Source organism: Vulpes vulpes, chromosome X (assembly GCF_048418805.1).
Source record: "Vulpes vulpes isolate BD-2025 chromosome X, VulVul3, whole genome shotgun sequence".
In the NCBI taxonomy this organism is placed as follows: Eukaryota; Metazoa; Chordata; class Mammalia; order Carnivora; family Canidae; genus Vulpes; species Vulpes vulpes.
The window spans coordinates 40504722-40520256 of record NC_132796.1 but is presented as its reverse complement, the minus strand read 5'-3'; the positions used below and the strand labels follow the sequence as shown (position 1 = coordinate 40520256).

The 15535-nt window shown below is 38.8% G+C and overlaps 1 protein-coding gene across 5 annotated transcripts in view; it reads right to left on the bottom strand.

Moving 5' to 3' along the window:
- JADE3 (jade family PHD finger 3) overlaps window positions 1-15535 on the bottom strand; it is a 132867-nt gene that overhangs the window by 62395 nt on the left and 54937 nt on the right. The window lies entirely within an intron of this gene.

Genomic DNA, 15535 nt, shown 5'->3' with positions numbered 1-15535 from the left:
TTGGGGGGCGCCTGGGTGGCTCAGTCGACTGAGTATCTGCCTTTGGCTCCTATATCGTGATCTCCAGGTCCTGGGATGGAGCCCTGAGTCAGGCTCCCTGCTCAGTGGGGAGTCTGCTTCTCCCTCTGCTCCTGTGCTCTCTGCTCTCTTGCTTGCTCTCTCTCATAAATAAATAAAATCTTAAAAAAGAATTATCATTAGCACTTAAAAAAGCTCCTAATATTGTGAAAAATGCAAAATGGGTTTGACTGAAACTGAAATACCCTTCCTTGCATGTGTGGCCAATGGAAGATAAAAAAGAGGCACAACTCCACACAAATTTTAGGATTATTTCTTCCAACTCTGTGAAATAAGTTGATGGTATTTTGATAGGCAGTGCAAAGATACAAATGTAGTGATCTGAAGGGGCATCTGCACCCCAATGTTTATAGCAGCAATGTCCACCAATAGCCAAACTATGGAAAGAGCCCAGATATTCACTGATTGATGAATGGATAAAGAAGATGTGAGATAGATATCTCTCTATAGTGTATATCACACTCAGCCATCAAAAACATGAAATCTTGCTATTTGCAATGATGTGGATGGGACTAGAGGATATTATGCTTAGCAAAATAAGTTAATCAGAGAAAGACAATTATCCTATGATGTCACTCCTATGTAGAATTTTAAGAAACAAGACAGAGGATCATAGGGGAAGAAAGGAAAAAAATAAAACAAGATGAAATCAGAGAGGGAGAAAAACCATAAGAGACTCTTAATCACAAGAAATAATTACAGTATATGTTAATGTAAAATACATTATATGTTAATTGAATTTAAATAAAAAAAGAAACATCCATGGGTTCAGAAGTAGACAGGAAAGTACTAATTGTTACAGATTAACTAGTATTTAAGGTAATTAATGACTGAAAACAAAGTCATAGGTGTTTAGAATACTTGATTCCAGACAGTCTCTGGGAAAATAGTTCCAGGGTCAAATATCTTTGAGAAATGTATTTAAATTCTGTGCTTAAACATTCACAATGAATATTAGCATATTAAAACTGCTGACAAGAGCCATATTTTACATAATTTAACTGGTGTTCCCATATTTTATTTAGAAAATAAATATTTTTACTCTTTTACTCTCTTTTAAGATTTATTTATTTATTTTAGCGGGGGAGAGAGGAGCAGAGAGAGAGAGAAAGGCACAACTTTTTTGGGAACACACCAGCACTAGAGTATAAGAAAAACAGAAGATACTGCAAGTTACAAAAAGAAGTACTGAAGAAATGAACTAGAAAAGAGTAACACAAAAGTGACATTCTTTTATGTGCCACACTATACAAAATGCTATTAGAAGCAATCATGATTCCAGAAGGCATAAAGGTCAGGGCTATTGCTACTGCCTTGGAGCCACTCACAATCTACCAAGGAGATAGAAACCCCAGTAAAAGGCCTTTGTGAGCAATTAGGAGTAACAAACAAAACTATGTTAAAAAGCTAATAGAGTTCTCCTTCTGGAATGACCATATGAAGAGGTTTACCAATTCACTCCCCAATGAAACTGGTAAAAATTACTTTAAAAAGAAACAAAAAACTATTTACTTAAGATTGATCTCTAGAAATGGCTGTAAGGACACACAGCAAATATAAGCAGCATTTATTAAAGAAAATCTACTAAAACTCAGTAAGAAAGAATTTGTAGTATTTGTACCTAGAACCACTTCCTTCACCCTCTCTCCCAGCACAGATCTCATACTAGACTGGAGCAGGCAAGAACAGAGAGCTCCCTCTCTCCCAGTTCCCACTTGTAAGGCTTTCTTCCTGGGAGGAGCAAGATGTCAGCATTTTTCATCCTGCCCCATCTACCTGTTGCTGAGGTTAAGTTCCAGACAAGAAGAGCTGAGGACTGTGCCTTCCTTCTTCCAAGTGGTCCCCACTGCTGGGATAAAGGCTATACCTTGGGTGTGGAGCCACCAAAAATAATGAGGTTCCAATTCCCCTGACTCCAGCTCATCAAGTGAGGGTTCTACATCATGAGAGGCAAACCTAGGAGACCTGAAGGCTACCACTCAGAGGGAAGTATATCATTGTCCCCACCCTCTACATTAGAGCTGTGGCTCAGAGACTTGTCCAGGAGAAAAAGCAGACCATAGAATAGAGGGCTTGAAAGCTCTTCCCAATAGGAGTTGACTTCATTTGCAACCAAGCATGGAGAGGTTCAAGCCTAGGCTAGCTAGCATGTTGGAGAATCAGGGAAATAGACAGCTGGGAGGAACAATCCTGGTGTCAGAAAAAAAAAATCAAATACTGATCTCAGGAACCATCCCTTCAAAGAAGCACTAATTCAACTGGATCAATTTGTGGAGCAATTTATGTCCCAGGGTATTATTAAAAACAACAGAGCAAACAGCTAGTTCAGCTTAACAGCGTGGTGTGAGGACACCTGGGTGGCTCAGTCAGTTAAGTGTCTGCCTTCAGCTCAGGTCATGATCTTGGAGTCCTGGGATAGAGCCTGCATCGGGCTCCCTGCTCAGTGGGAGCCCTCTCCCTCTGCCTGTCACCTCTCCTCCCCATCCCCTAGCCCCTCAGCTCATGCCCTCTCTCAAGCAAAAACAACAACAACAACAACAACAACAACAACAACAACAACAAACCCAATAGCATGGTGTGGTGAGGAAAAAGTCATAAAGAGCCCTGCCAAAGCCAATGTCATCCTAGCGTGACTGGGGCATACCAAAGGCTGCACCCCTAAGAAACAACATCAAGACTTACACTGCAGGGCAAAGGTGGGGAGTAAATAGGGGTGCCTGGGTGGCTCAGTCAGTTAAGTGTCTGATTCTTGATTTCAGCTCAGGTCATGATCTCAGGGTGGTAAAATTGAGCCCCATGTCAGGGCTCTGTGCTGGGCATGGAGTCTGCTTAAGATTCACTCTCCCTCTGCCCCCACCATCTTCCCCTCAAAAAAAAAGGTGGGGTGTAAATAGACTTTAGTAAAATAATCCAGTCATTAAAGAAATAAACAAGCAAATAACAATAAAGTGCCCTGGGTGAGGGGGGGCCCAGTACCCAATGTTGCTACATAATATTATCTAAAATGTCCAGTTTCCAATAAAAAGTTATGAGACATGTAAAGAAACAGGAAAGTATGATCTATACACCAGAAAAAAAACAAGCAACAGAAACTGTGAGAGCAACCAGATATCAGACTCGACAAGTAAAGATTTCAAATTAGCCATGTAAATATGTCCAACTAAGAAAAAACATGATTAAGGAAATAAAGGAAGGTAAGAGAATCAATAAAGAAGTAGAAAGTATAAAAAGAACCATCCAGTAATTCTGGCATCGAAAAGTACAATAACTGAAATGAAAAATTCACTAATGGGGCCCAACAGTTGATTTGAACTGGAAAAATAATTAGTGAACTTGAAATAGATCAATAGAGACTATGCAAGTCAAAGAACAGAAGAGACAAAAGATGAAGAAAAATGAACAAAGCCTCAGAGAAATGAGGGACACCATTAAGTGCACTAACATATATGGGAGTACCAGAAGGAAAGGAGAGACAAAGGAACAGAAAAAATATTCAAAAAAATTACAGCTGGGGCACCTGGGTGGCTCAGCTGGTTAAGTGTCCAACTCTCGATTTCGGCTCAGGTCATGATCTCAGGGTCATGAGATCGAGCCCTGCATCAGGCTCCAAGCTCAGCGTGGAATCTGCTTGAGCTTCTCTCCATCCCTCTGCCCCTCTCCCCAACTCTCTCTTTAAAATAAATCTTAAAAAAGATTATGGCTGAAAAATCCCCAAATTACTGAAAAAAAAAATTAATTTGCATATTCAGGAAGCTCAACAAACTCCAAGTAATTTATATTACCACCACTACCACTACCATCTGCAAAGAGATCCACAAGAAGGTACATAATAGTACAAGTGCTGAAAGCCAGACAAGGATAAAATGCTGCAAGTAGCAAGGGAAAAGTGACTCCTCACTGTTAAGGTAACTCCAATAAGGTTAATAGTTGACTTCTCATCAGAAACAGTGAAGTCAGAAGATAATGAGGTAAGTAAGATATTCAAAGTACTCTATAGTGATGGTTGCACATATCAGTGAACATTTTAAGAATCATTAAAAGTTGTACATTTTAGGGATCCCTGGGTGGCGCAGTGGTTTGGCACCTGCCTTTGGCCCAGGGCGCGATCCTGGAGACCGGGGATCGAATCCCACGTCGGGCTCCCGGTGCATGGAGCCTGCTTCTCCCTCTGCCTGTGTTTCTGCCCGCCCCCCGTGACTATCATAAATAAATAAAAATTTAAAAAAAAAAGTTGTACATTTTAAATGGTTGAACTGTATGGTATGTAAATTATATCTCAATAAAAGCTATTCTTATAAAAAACTAACAGGATTAGTACAAGTATCAAAATCATTTATCAAAATTCTATTTGTCCTAATGTTAAAGTCAACTGAATTTTTTAAAAATTGAGATATAACTGACATTTAACACTATACGTTTCAAGTGTACAACATAATGATTCAATATGTTGTGAAAGTTAAAGACTATTTTTTATAAACTAGTTTCATTATTTTTTTTTTAGAGGGAGGGAGTGGGGGAGAGGCAGAGGGAGAGAGAAAATCTTAAGCAGGCTCCATGCCCAGTGCAAATCTTAAAGCAGGCTCCATGCCCACCCTGAGATATGACCTGAGCCGAAATCAAGAGTTGGATGCTTAAATGACTGAGTCACTCAGGTACCTTGAAGACTATTCCTTTATATAGAATGTTATCCTACTATCATATAAATTTATGGGGCTACATCTGGCTCCTTGGCATAAGACTTAAGACATTCAAACGCCCTTCTGAAATGCAAACAAGATCAAGAGTAACAAAATATATCCCATCAAAAAGTAATGTGGGGGCACCTGAGTGGCTCAGTCAGTTAACTGTCTGCCTTCGGCTCAGGTCATAATCCCAGGGTCCTGGAATCAAGCCCCACGTCAGGCTCCTTGCCGAGCAGGGAGCCTATTTCTCCCTCTCCTCCCCACTGTGCTTTCTCTCGCTAGCTCTGTCGCTGTTTCTCTCTCTCAAATAAATAAAATCTTTAAAAAAAGTAATATGTAATTTAAAGCCACAATGAATGCAGGAATTAAAACAAAAATAAAAGTAATGTATTTTTCTAACTATTCCCTATTGGATACACTTATTCTCTATTGAGTAGCACGTCATTTGACTGATACGATTGGGATGTTCCATGTATATAAACTTTCCAGATAAGTGGTATGCCCGAACATTTAAAATCCTATTACCAATGGGAGCTTTTCTAAAATATAGATTAGTATTTTACTGTTGCAGTAACAAGTTACCAGATACTCAGTGGCTTAAAACAACTTAAATTTATTATCTTATAGTTCAGTGGGTCAGAAGCCTGATACAGGTGTCACTGGGCTAAAATCAAGATATCAGCAAGGTTGCATTCTTTTCTGGAGGCTCAAGCAGAGAATCCATGTCCTTGCCTTTTCCATCCTCTAGAAGTCACTCATATTCCTCGGATCTCGGCCATCTTCTTCAGTCTTCAAAGCCAGCAACTGCATGTCTCTGACCCTGCCTGCTTCTGTCACACCTCTTTCTCTGACCCTCTCTTTTGCCTCTCTTCCACTTTTAAGGACCCTTGTGATTACTTCAGGCTCACCCAGAAAATTCAGGATAATGTCCCTATCCTAAAGTCATCTGATTAGCAACCCTGGTTGTCCTTTGCCATGTAACCTAATATATTCATACGTTCCAGGGATTAGGGCATAGACGTTATTCTACCACAACCTAATATATTTTTGCATTATTAAAAGTAAATATATTCCACAATATGTCCAACAGATTTCTGATAAAGGTAGAAAAGTAATTTAAGAGGAAAGATAGCCTTTTCAACAAATGGTACTGGCACAATTGTAAAAAAAAAAAAAAAAAAAAAAAAGAACCTCAACCTAACTCTCATACCTTATACAAAAGCTAACTCAATTCAAAATAGATCATGGGGGGATCCCTGGGTGGCTCAGCGGTTTAGCGCCTGCCTGCCTTTGGCCCAGGGCGCGATCCTGGAGTCCCGGGATCGAGTCCCACGTCGGGCTCCCGGCATGGAGCCTGCTTCTCCCTCCTCCTGTGTCTCTGTCTCTCTCTCTCTCTCTCTCTCTCTCATAAATAAATAAATAAGTCTTAAAAAATAGATCATGTACTTAAATGTAAAACTATAAGACTTTCAGAAAAACTGGAGAAAATCTTCAGAATCAAGGGCTAAGTAAAGAGTTCTTTGACCTAACACCAAAAACATGATCTGTCAATGAAAAATTCACCTCCATCAAAATGAAAAAATACTAGCTCTGCAAAAGACTGTTGAGAAGATACAAAAACAAGCTACAGAACAAGAAAAATTTTTTTAATAAAACACATATCCAACAATGGACTTGTATCCAGAATATGTAAAGAATTCTCAAAAAAAAAACCAAAACTCAACCGTAAGGAAATAAATGATTCAGTTAAAAATGGGTGCCTGGATGGCTCAGTTGGTTAAGTGTCTGCCTTCAGGTCAGGTCATGATCCTGAGGTACTGGGCTTAAGCCCTGCATCCTGGCTCCCTGATCAATGAGGAGTCTGCTTCTCCTTCTCTCTCTTATCCTTCCCCCTGCTGTGATCTCTGTCTCTCTCAAATGAATAAAAAGAATATTTATGAAGATGGCTGGAGAATATCCAAATGTCCAAAAGACTTGAACCGACATTTCATCAAAAAGTAATACGAATGGTAAATAAACACATGAAAAAAATACTCAGGGGATGCCTGGGCGGCTCAGCGGTTAAGCATCTGCCTTCGGCTCAGGGCGTGATCCTGGAGTCCCGGAATCAAGTCCCACATCGGGCTCCCTGCATGGAGCCTGCTTCTCCCTCTGACTCTGTGTCTCTCATGAATAAATAAAATCTTAAAAAAAAGAAAAAGATACTCAGCCATTAGGGAAATGCAAATTAAAATCACTATCGCTGAACTAAGAAATAGTGATACTTCAAATGGTAAAGATGTGAAGAAACTATAATCATTCTTTTTTTTTAAATGCATTTTATTTTTTTTATTTTTTATTTTTTTAATTTTTAATTATTTATGATAGTCAAAGAGAGAGAGAGAGAGAGAGAGAGGCAGAGACATAGGCAGAGGGAGAAGCAGGCTCCATGCACCGGGAGCCCGATGTGGGATTCGATCCCGGGTCTCCAGGATCGCGCCCTGGGCCAAAGGCAGGCGCCAAACCGCTGCGCCACCCAGGGATCCCAACTATAATCATTCATACATTGCTGGTGGGAATGTAAAATGGTACAGCTACTCTAGAAAACAATTGAGCTATTTCTTTAAATATTAAACATGCCTCTACATAGGAACCAGTAATTGCACTCGTGGGCATTTAGTCCAGAGAAATGAAAATTTATGTTCACACTAAAACCTGTACACAAATATTTATAGCAGCTTTATTCATAATAGCCCCAAACGGAAAACAACCCAGATGTCTTTCAATAGGTGAACAGTTAAACAATCTGTGGTACATCCATAGCATGGAATACTACTCAGCAATAAAAATGAACAAAGTATTGATACATGCTATAACGTGAAAAACATATATAAGACATGTAAAAAAAAACCTAGCAAAACATTATGCACAGTGGAAAAAGTCATAAACATAAGATTGCTTATTTTGTGATTCCATTTATTCAAAATGTACAGAGCAGTGGTTGCCTCGGGTTGGGAGTGGGAATGCAGATTGACTATAAATGAGCACAAAGCTTTTCTTTTTTGGGGGGTGTGTGTGACAGAAATGTTCTAAAACTGGACAGTAGTGATGGTTGCAAAACCCTATAAATATACTAAAACTCACTGAACTGTATACTTAAAATGCATGAATTTTACAGAATTACATAACTTATAGTATGTAAATTATACTTCAATAAAGCTTAAAAAACCTTTAAAAGTTATTGTAATATTTACCAATGAGAATTTTTAGGCAGAGGCAAGAAGAGTTAGCAATAGAAAAATTCTGTGTCTATTGAACATTACCCCTAGATGGATAATTCATACTGAGACTGAAGTAGCATATTCCATAAAAGAAATAGTTATATTCTCCGAAAACTCTCAGTGAAGAAAGCCAACTGAGCACAGAACCTACCCTCTCTCTCCTCACTTCCTGGAGTTTCAGGAGACCCATGACTTCTTGTGAGATAGATACTCCCCTCATCTGAAGTTCTGGTCTTAGGAACTTTGGCTAAAACAGTTATCTCCATTTTCTCCTCACTAATTAATTAATGTTCTTGTTTATATTTTTATGTATGTAGAATTTATGTTTTTATTTTAATTCCAGTTTAACATACAATGTTATATTAGTTTCAGGTGTACAATATAGTAATTTCCATTATCTATAACATTCTGTTCTTTAGAAGTTGGTTATCAAACTGTTCATGACTGAGGGAGGTACAAATTTTTAAGAATCTGCAAATTTTTGTGTTTTTAAAAACTATTACAGTAACAATCACTTTTTATGAAAGATGGACACAAAGCAATCTTGCCTTATCAGTGAAGAGTCTTGGAAACAGATTAACACCAATAACATCAGTCCTGGGAATAAGAAAGTGGGTTTGTTAATGATTTTTAGAAAAGAAAACAAACAAAATTTTGGGTTTGGGCTGTTACAGTGCATTGATCTGTCTGTCCATTTCTCTGATGGCACTGCTGTTCTAATCACTGTAGGAAAATTACAAAGAACAGTAAATGTAGCACAATGATAGTAAATCTTTAGCTCTGTCTTTATTATTTCTAATCACAACAGTACTATAAATATCACCATCAACCAGCTGTTTTACAAATGAGGAAATTGGGGTTCAGAAATGTTTAATGGAAATGCTTGCAGCCACACGGCCACCAGAGGGCAGAGCTGGCAGGTATATCAGGAATGGGCACTCCAAGTTGACTCCAAGACCTGAGGCAGGCAGGGGTGGGGGGGAGGAATGACAGCAGAAATGCTGCCCCTTCTAAGCCCAGCCTCCTAGGCGTGACCTTGGAGGCCCACAGTATTGTGGTTTCAATATGTCAGGCCTCATCAGCTGCTGTTCCCCTACCTCCAGCACAAGCTAGGCCCAATGAGATTCCAGGAACGCATCTTATTTCATACTTGCCAGCCTTTGCATGGAGCTCGTCCCTCTGTCTATAGTTCCTTCTTTGTGTTAACAAAGGGTTACCTGACCACCCCATTTTCCTCTCACCTGGTCCTACCTACCCATTTGTTGGATCCCTTCAATGAAGCTCTCCAGATAGCGCCCTCCCACAATTACTCATTCCTTTGCTTTCTATCCAAGTCTCTGTGCATGGTTTTGTTGGTGTAAAAAGCACCTCGCTTACGCTGTAAATATTCTTTACATGGTCAGCCCTGCCACTGAACCACACCCATCTTAAAAGCGTGGACTATATCACATTCATCTTTTATTCCCAAATCTTAGCACAGGGTCCTGCACAAAGTAAACATTCAAAAGAGTAACAGATGCTCTGGTGCCCTACCCAGATTCCCTTTACCTAGCAAACATGCCCATCTCCCAGCTACTGCCTGTTGTTGGCTGCTAATGGTTCCCAGAGGTCCCCCTCACTAAGCATAGGGGTCTTGTCCGGGACATTATACTGTCCCAGTCTCCCTGGGGGCAGCTAGCAGCCAGTTCTACAACCTGCCTCACTCTAACCACAACATGGTAAGACTATAAGACTTTCCTAAGACCATATTCTTCCTTTAGCTCCTTCTTCTCTACCCTCTTATCCTCACTCCCTTATCAGTTTCCCCTGAGAATACTCCCTCAAGAAATCATATACTTTCAAATACCATCTCAGGTTCTGCTTCTAGGCACCCATACTACTCAAGACAACATGTAAATCTTCATTAAGTGGTATACTTTTAAAAGTATTTCAGAATAAAATTTTTTGTTAAGCAAAACCATAAATAAGTACAGTGCAATCTTGGAGTAACTTCATGATGCACCTCAGTGTCTTATATTTGGATATACTATTCAGCTGTTTATTTTCTAGTCCTCTATTCAATGTAGAGACTTTATAAAGGCATCCTTTCCTTCCTTACCTCCCACAATGAGAATACCTTTGTTTTGGCAGAAATGAAATGTGCACCAGCCCTCACCTTGCACCCCCCTGGGAACAGTAATTTGATGGCAGTTTTCAGATCTTATTCCTACTATAATCTCAACCAAAATGATTAACAGCATGCTGATTTATTTTAACAGTGACTGTGAGCCAGGCAAAATACAAATGTATAAAGTAAATGCCTTCCTTGGGTGAAACTCCCTTTTAAAGGAGCACTGTCTGGAAGTCAACCCAACTGGGATTATTTGGGACTGGAATCTAAGTCTGTGGTTTGGTGGCTACTTGACTTCCCATTAATATTCCCACAGAAGGGTAGGCAGGCAGGCAAGGAAAAGTGATTAACTTAAACACAGCCCTTTCCTTCTATATGCCCAGGAGACAGACTTTTGAAATGCGTGGTCAGTGCAAGAAGCTCCTTTCACTGCCCTCTGTGGGGCCATGCAGCAGTTTACAAAATAATCTAAGGCTCTGCTTTAAACACGTTCACACCCTTTGACCCAGAAATTCTACTTCCAACACTCATTTTTGAAAAATAATCCAAAACACAGAAAATAATTATGGACAAAAATGTCCATTAAAACTCTGTAATAAAAATAACTGAAACCTAGCTATCAAACAAAATAGGAATAATTAAAAAGTATTATCATATCTCATTCAATCAGGTAAAGGTGGTATAAGGGGAAAATTTTATGTTAAAATGTTAAGCGGAAAAAAACAGTATAAAAACTGGTTTTATAGTGAGATTACATGAAATAAGATATGTAGAAAACAGATGAAGGCTGTAAGTAAATTTACAAACATTAGTTACATTAGTAACACTAAAGTGATGGATTTGGGGGTGATAAAAAACATTCTTTCCAGGGCACCTGGGTGGCTCAGTGGTTGAGCGTCTGCCTTTGGCTCAGGTCGTGATCCTGAGGTCCTGGGATCAAGTTCCACATCAGGCTCCCCGTAGGGAGTCTGCTTCTCCCTCTGCCTATATCTATGTCTCTCATGAATAAATAAATAAAATCTTTTTAAAAAACCCATTCTTTCCAATTTTTTCCACTGTCCACATTTTTATAGTACACATACAGGGCATTTATAATTAGAAAAAAATACTTCGAGGATTTCAAGATACCTGTCCCTCATGTCACCCACAAATGATGCAGCTGACCTGAAACACTGAGGCTATAAAAATAGATGTCACTGCCATTCAACATGGACATTAACCAGAGCTGGAAAAAAATCCAGAAAAGCACAATAAAATCAATTACATTGAGAAGCCTCCATATTATAAACATAGCCCCCAAAGCACATAACTTTGTAGTTTGGTTAAAGACAAATATCTAAAGCAATGGTTCCCAACTGAAGGCAACTTTATCCTCCAAGGGACATGTGGTGACATTTAGAGACATTTTTGGTTGTCACAACTGGGAAGGGGGGTGTTACTGGTATCTGTGGGGTTAGAGTCCAGAAAAGCTGCTAACCATTCTATACAACCCACGGGATAGTCTCTTACAATGCATAGATGTATCTGGTCCGAATTGTCAATACTGCCAAGGTTGAGAAATCTTGCTCTAAAAGCATGAGGCAGAAATAGATAAGACTCAAAAAGAGTGCAGAAATGATTGACTTGAGTTTATTCACCCAATCACAGAGTAAAAGTAACAAAGGGGCACTCCCTGAAAACTAAAGGCAATTTTATCAAAAAGAAAGCAGGACTTTGAGCAATGCTTAGAGAACTTAGAGAACTCATTAGCTCAAGAAGTGCAACAGAATGAAAATGTAAACAGGTTCAAGAAGGGCTGAGATAAAATCAGGGTGGATAAATCCACGACGGTATTTGGAAGTAATCCTTAAGTAAAGAAACATCTGAAAAGTCCAGCTCCCTTAGGCTTTCAGGAAAATATACTTTAGAGCCATTAACAGAGACGGACGTTTGAGTTAGGTCACTGGTCAGACCAGAGAACACTTCTTATATCCTTAAGGGTCAATTCCTACCCATGTGGGCAAAGAATCTCCTAAACTATTCCTTAAACAGAAATCATGAATACTATGAATATGTTTCTTGAGCTGGTTAGCTTTGCTTTGTGGTAAACAATACTAGCCTCCACGTTGAGGCCATTTGAGTCTACTGCCTATGGTTTAATTCAGAATTCACCCCTCTCTACACAATAATTCAATCCATCACTACTTCAATGCAATGTTGTGGAAACAAAACTTCCCTTTAAGCCTGTTCACCTCACATATCTTTCTTCTCTACCACATTTCAGTAGTCAGTGACTATAGCCATAAATATCTATCTAGAAACTGAGTAAACAAAAAATAAGAAAAAGAACATTGCCTATATATTTTACTGCTCCTCCTCATCCCCAACAAAATCTTTGTCTTTAAAAAAGAGATACCAGAAGTTGGAGTAGATGAATTTTTCTGTATTTTCTAAAAGAAGACTACCTTCATCTCATTCTGTATGTATTTGTCATTTTAAAAGCTTATTTTAAGAAATTAAGACACATCATCTGTCTTATGAGTTCCCTGTGACCAGATGAGGAATCTGGAGGGTCAACTTTTTTCCAAAGCCCTCAAGACACATTAAAGAAAAAAGAAGAAAATACAAATTTACCTAGACAGGTTCCTGCCACTCAGAGTAGTATTTCCATGTCAACCACGGTTATCTCTATTGCCAGGAAGCAGACTTACCCTCTTTAAACCAACTTGTTAACTTACTTGGGCATTTCAAACCTCCTGAGTAGAAATCACTTTGCATAGAAAGGCCAGGCTGGGAAGTGAGTTTAAATCAAGGTTCAGTCAACTTTTTCTGGAAAGGACCAGCTAGAAAATATTTTTGGCTTTATGGACCATATGGTCTCTTTTCCAACTACTCAAATCTGCTATTGTAGCATGAAAGCAGTCACAGACAGTACATAAACAAATGAGCATGGCTCTGTTCCAATAAAACTTTATTATACTGAAATTTGAATTTCATATAATTTTCATGTCATGAAATATTATTCTTCATTTTTCAACCATTTAAAAATGTAAAAATCATTCCTAGCTCATAGGCCACAGAGAAACAGGTGGCAGGCTAGATTTGACTTATAGGCCATAGCTTGTCAACCTGTGGTCTAAACTACAAGAAACAAACCTACCTACCTACATTCATTCATTCATTCATTCATTCATTCATTCATATAAAATTTTATTATTATTTTTAAGTAGGCTCCATGACCAGCATGGAGCTCAGGCAGGGCTTGAACTCATGACCCTGAGATTAAGACCTGAGCTGATATCAAGAGTTGGATGCTCACTGAGCCACCCAGGTGCCCCAGGAGACCTTTATTTTAATGAAAGAAAGAATATTGAAAAGTGGAAGCCTACAACTGAATTAACACTCTCCTAACGTCACCTCCCTCCTTCTTAATCTCTCAGCCCACTGTTTGGCTGATACAGACCTCACTGAAAGGTTTCAGCCTGGGTGGTCTATTCTGTGATATTATCTTGACAGATTTTAATGGTCGTAGGCCTTTCTAAATTAAAATCTGTTTTATGCCTTTTAAGGGGAAAAAAGTCCCAGTTCTAGTAAGTTTTTAAAAATTAGCAGTACATGTTCTTCTTAAATTATGCACATATATTCAACAATTTCAAATACACAAATAAGTAGGCTTAATTTTAAGAATAAAAAGAGATATATGTACAAAACATGAACCCTCTTAAGATAAAATACCATTTGCAAATAAGACCTCTTAAGAATAAACTAAGTCAATAAGAATAGCTTTTACTATGAAATACGCGATTCTCCAGAAAGAAACACAAACAGTTTTTAAAAATAGTTCCCAATATGCCTCATCTGCTGCTGTGAGTTGCTTCCACACTGGGATTTTTGCTCATATGTACTCCTAGTACATTTATAACATGTACTCAATTTAAAGTGATCATCATAGTTTATTAGGAGGAAAAATAACCTTTATCCCAGGTTTTAGTAACAATAAAAGGCAGGTAAGTCTTACATATAGGTCAAAAAAACGGAAACAATCCCAAACTTACTGAGCAAGTTCAAATCCACTGCACATCAACCGTTAATACTGTGCTACTAGAGGGCTGGCACTGCACTGGCCACCAGAACTGAGAAACCAACTCCTCTGCTCCCTCAGGGCCAGGGTCACAGGACCAGGTGCACTAGACACATTGTCACGGCTTGGGTGATCACAGCCTCAAACTGGTAACCAATGATGTGTGACAAACCAATCAAAAAGGGGTTTCAGTGTTAATCCCAAAATCAATCAAATTGGTTGGGGGTGAAGTGGAGGGGGACTGAGGTTAAACCCTCACCTCCAGTTAGAGCAATGCCTAAGGCAAAGGAGCAGTCAGACATGCAAATTGACATACAAGGGAAAGAGTCAGTACTGACTTTGAGGGCAACAAAAAGTGAGGGAAAATGAAATAGCCACAAATCTTCCTCAGAAGAAATTAAAGGGACTGGGGCACAGATGCCAACACAAGTTAAGCCCCCAAGAAAATAAATCTAGCCTCTCCAGCACAGATTCTCAATCCCCATTTCTCACTGGAATCATCTGGGGAGCTTGTAAAAACCCCAATGCCCAAACCACACCCATTACCAATTAAATCAGAATCTCTCTTTTCAAAGGACCAGCTTTTGGATTCACTGTTTCTCTCAACTGTTTTTGTTTTCAATTACATTAACTTCTCTTTTCTTTATTGTTTCCTTCCTCCAGCTTGCTCGGAGTTTCTTTTGCTCTTTTTCCCTATTTTCTTGAGGTTAAAGCTTAGATTTTTCATTTGAGATCTTTCATCTATCCCTCATATAATCATTCAGTGTCATAAATTTCCCACTGGGCACTGATTTTGCTACATCCTACAAATTTTGATGCACTGTATTTTCATTTACATTCAGGTCAATGTATTTTTTTAAATTTCCCTAGAGACTTTCTCCTTTACCTGTGGATTAATGAGAAGTGTGTTATTTAGTTTCCAAGTGTTTAGAAACTTTTTAGTAGTCTTCCTGTTTTTGATTTCTAGTTTGCATTATGGTCAGTGAATATACTCTGCATGATTTTAATTATTTTATATTTGTTGAGGTTAGTTTTTTGGATTGGGATATAGTCTATTTTGGTGAATGTTAGTTACCAACTTGAAACTAACTTGAAAAGAAAGAATATTACGCTGTTGTGGAGCATTCTATGTCAATTATATCCAGTTGACTGGTAGTGTATTTCTTCTACATCCTTGCTGATTTTCTTCTGCCTGGTGGTTCTATCAGTTATTGAAAGGGGCACTGAAGTTCCCAACTTTAATTATGGATTTGTCTATTTCTCAATTCAGTTATGTTGAGTTTTGCCTCAAGTACTTTGAATCTCTGTTATTTGGTGGATACACATTTAAGACTGCTGTGCCTTC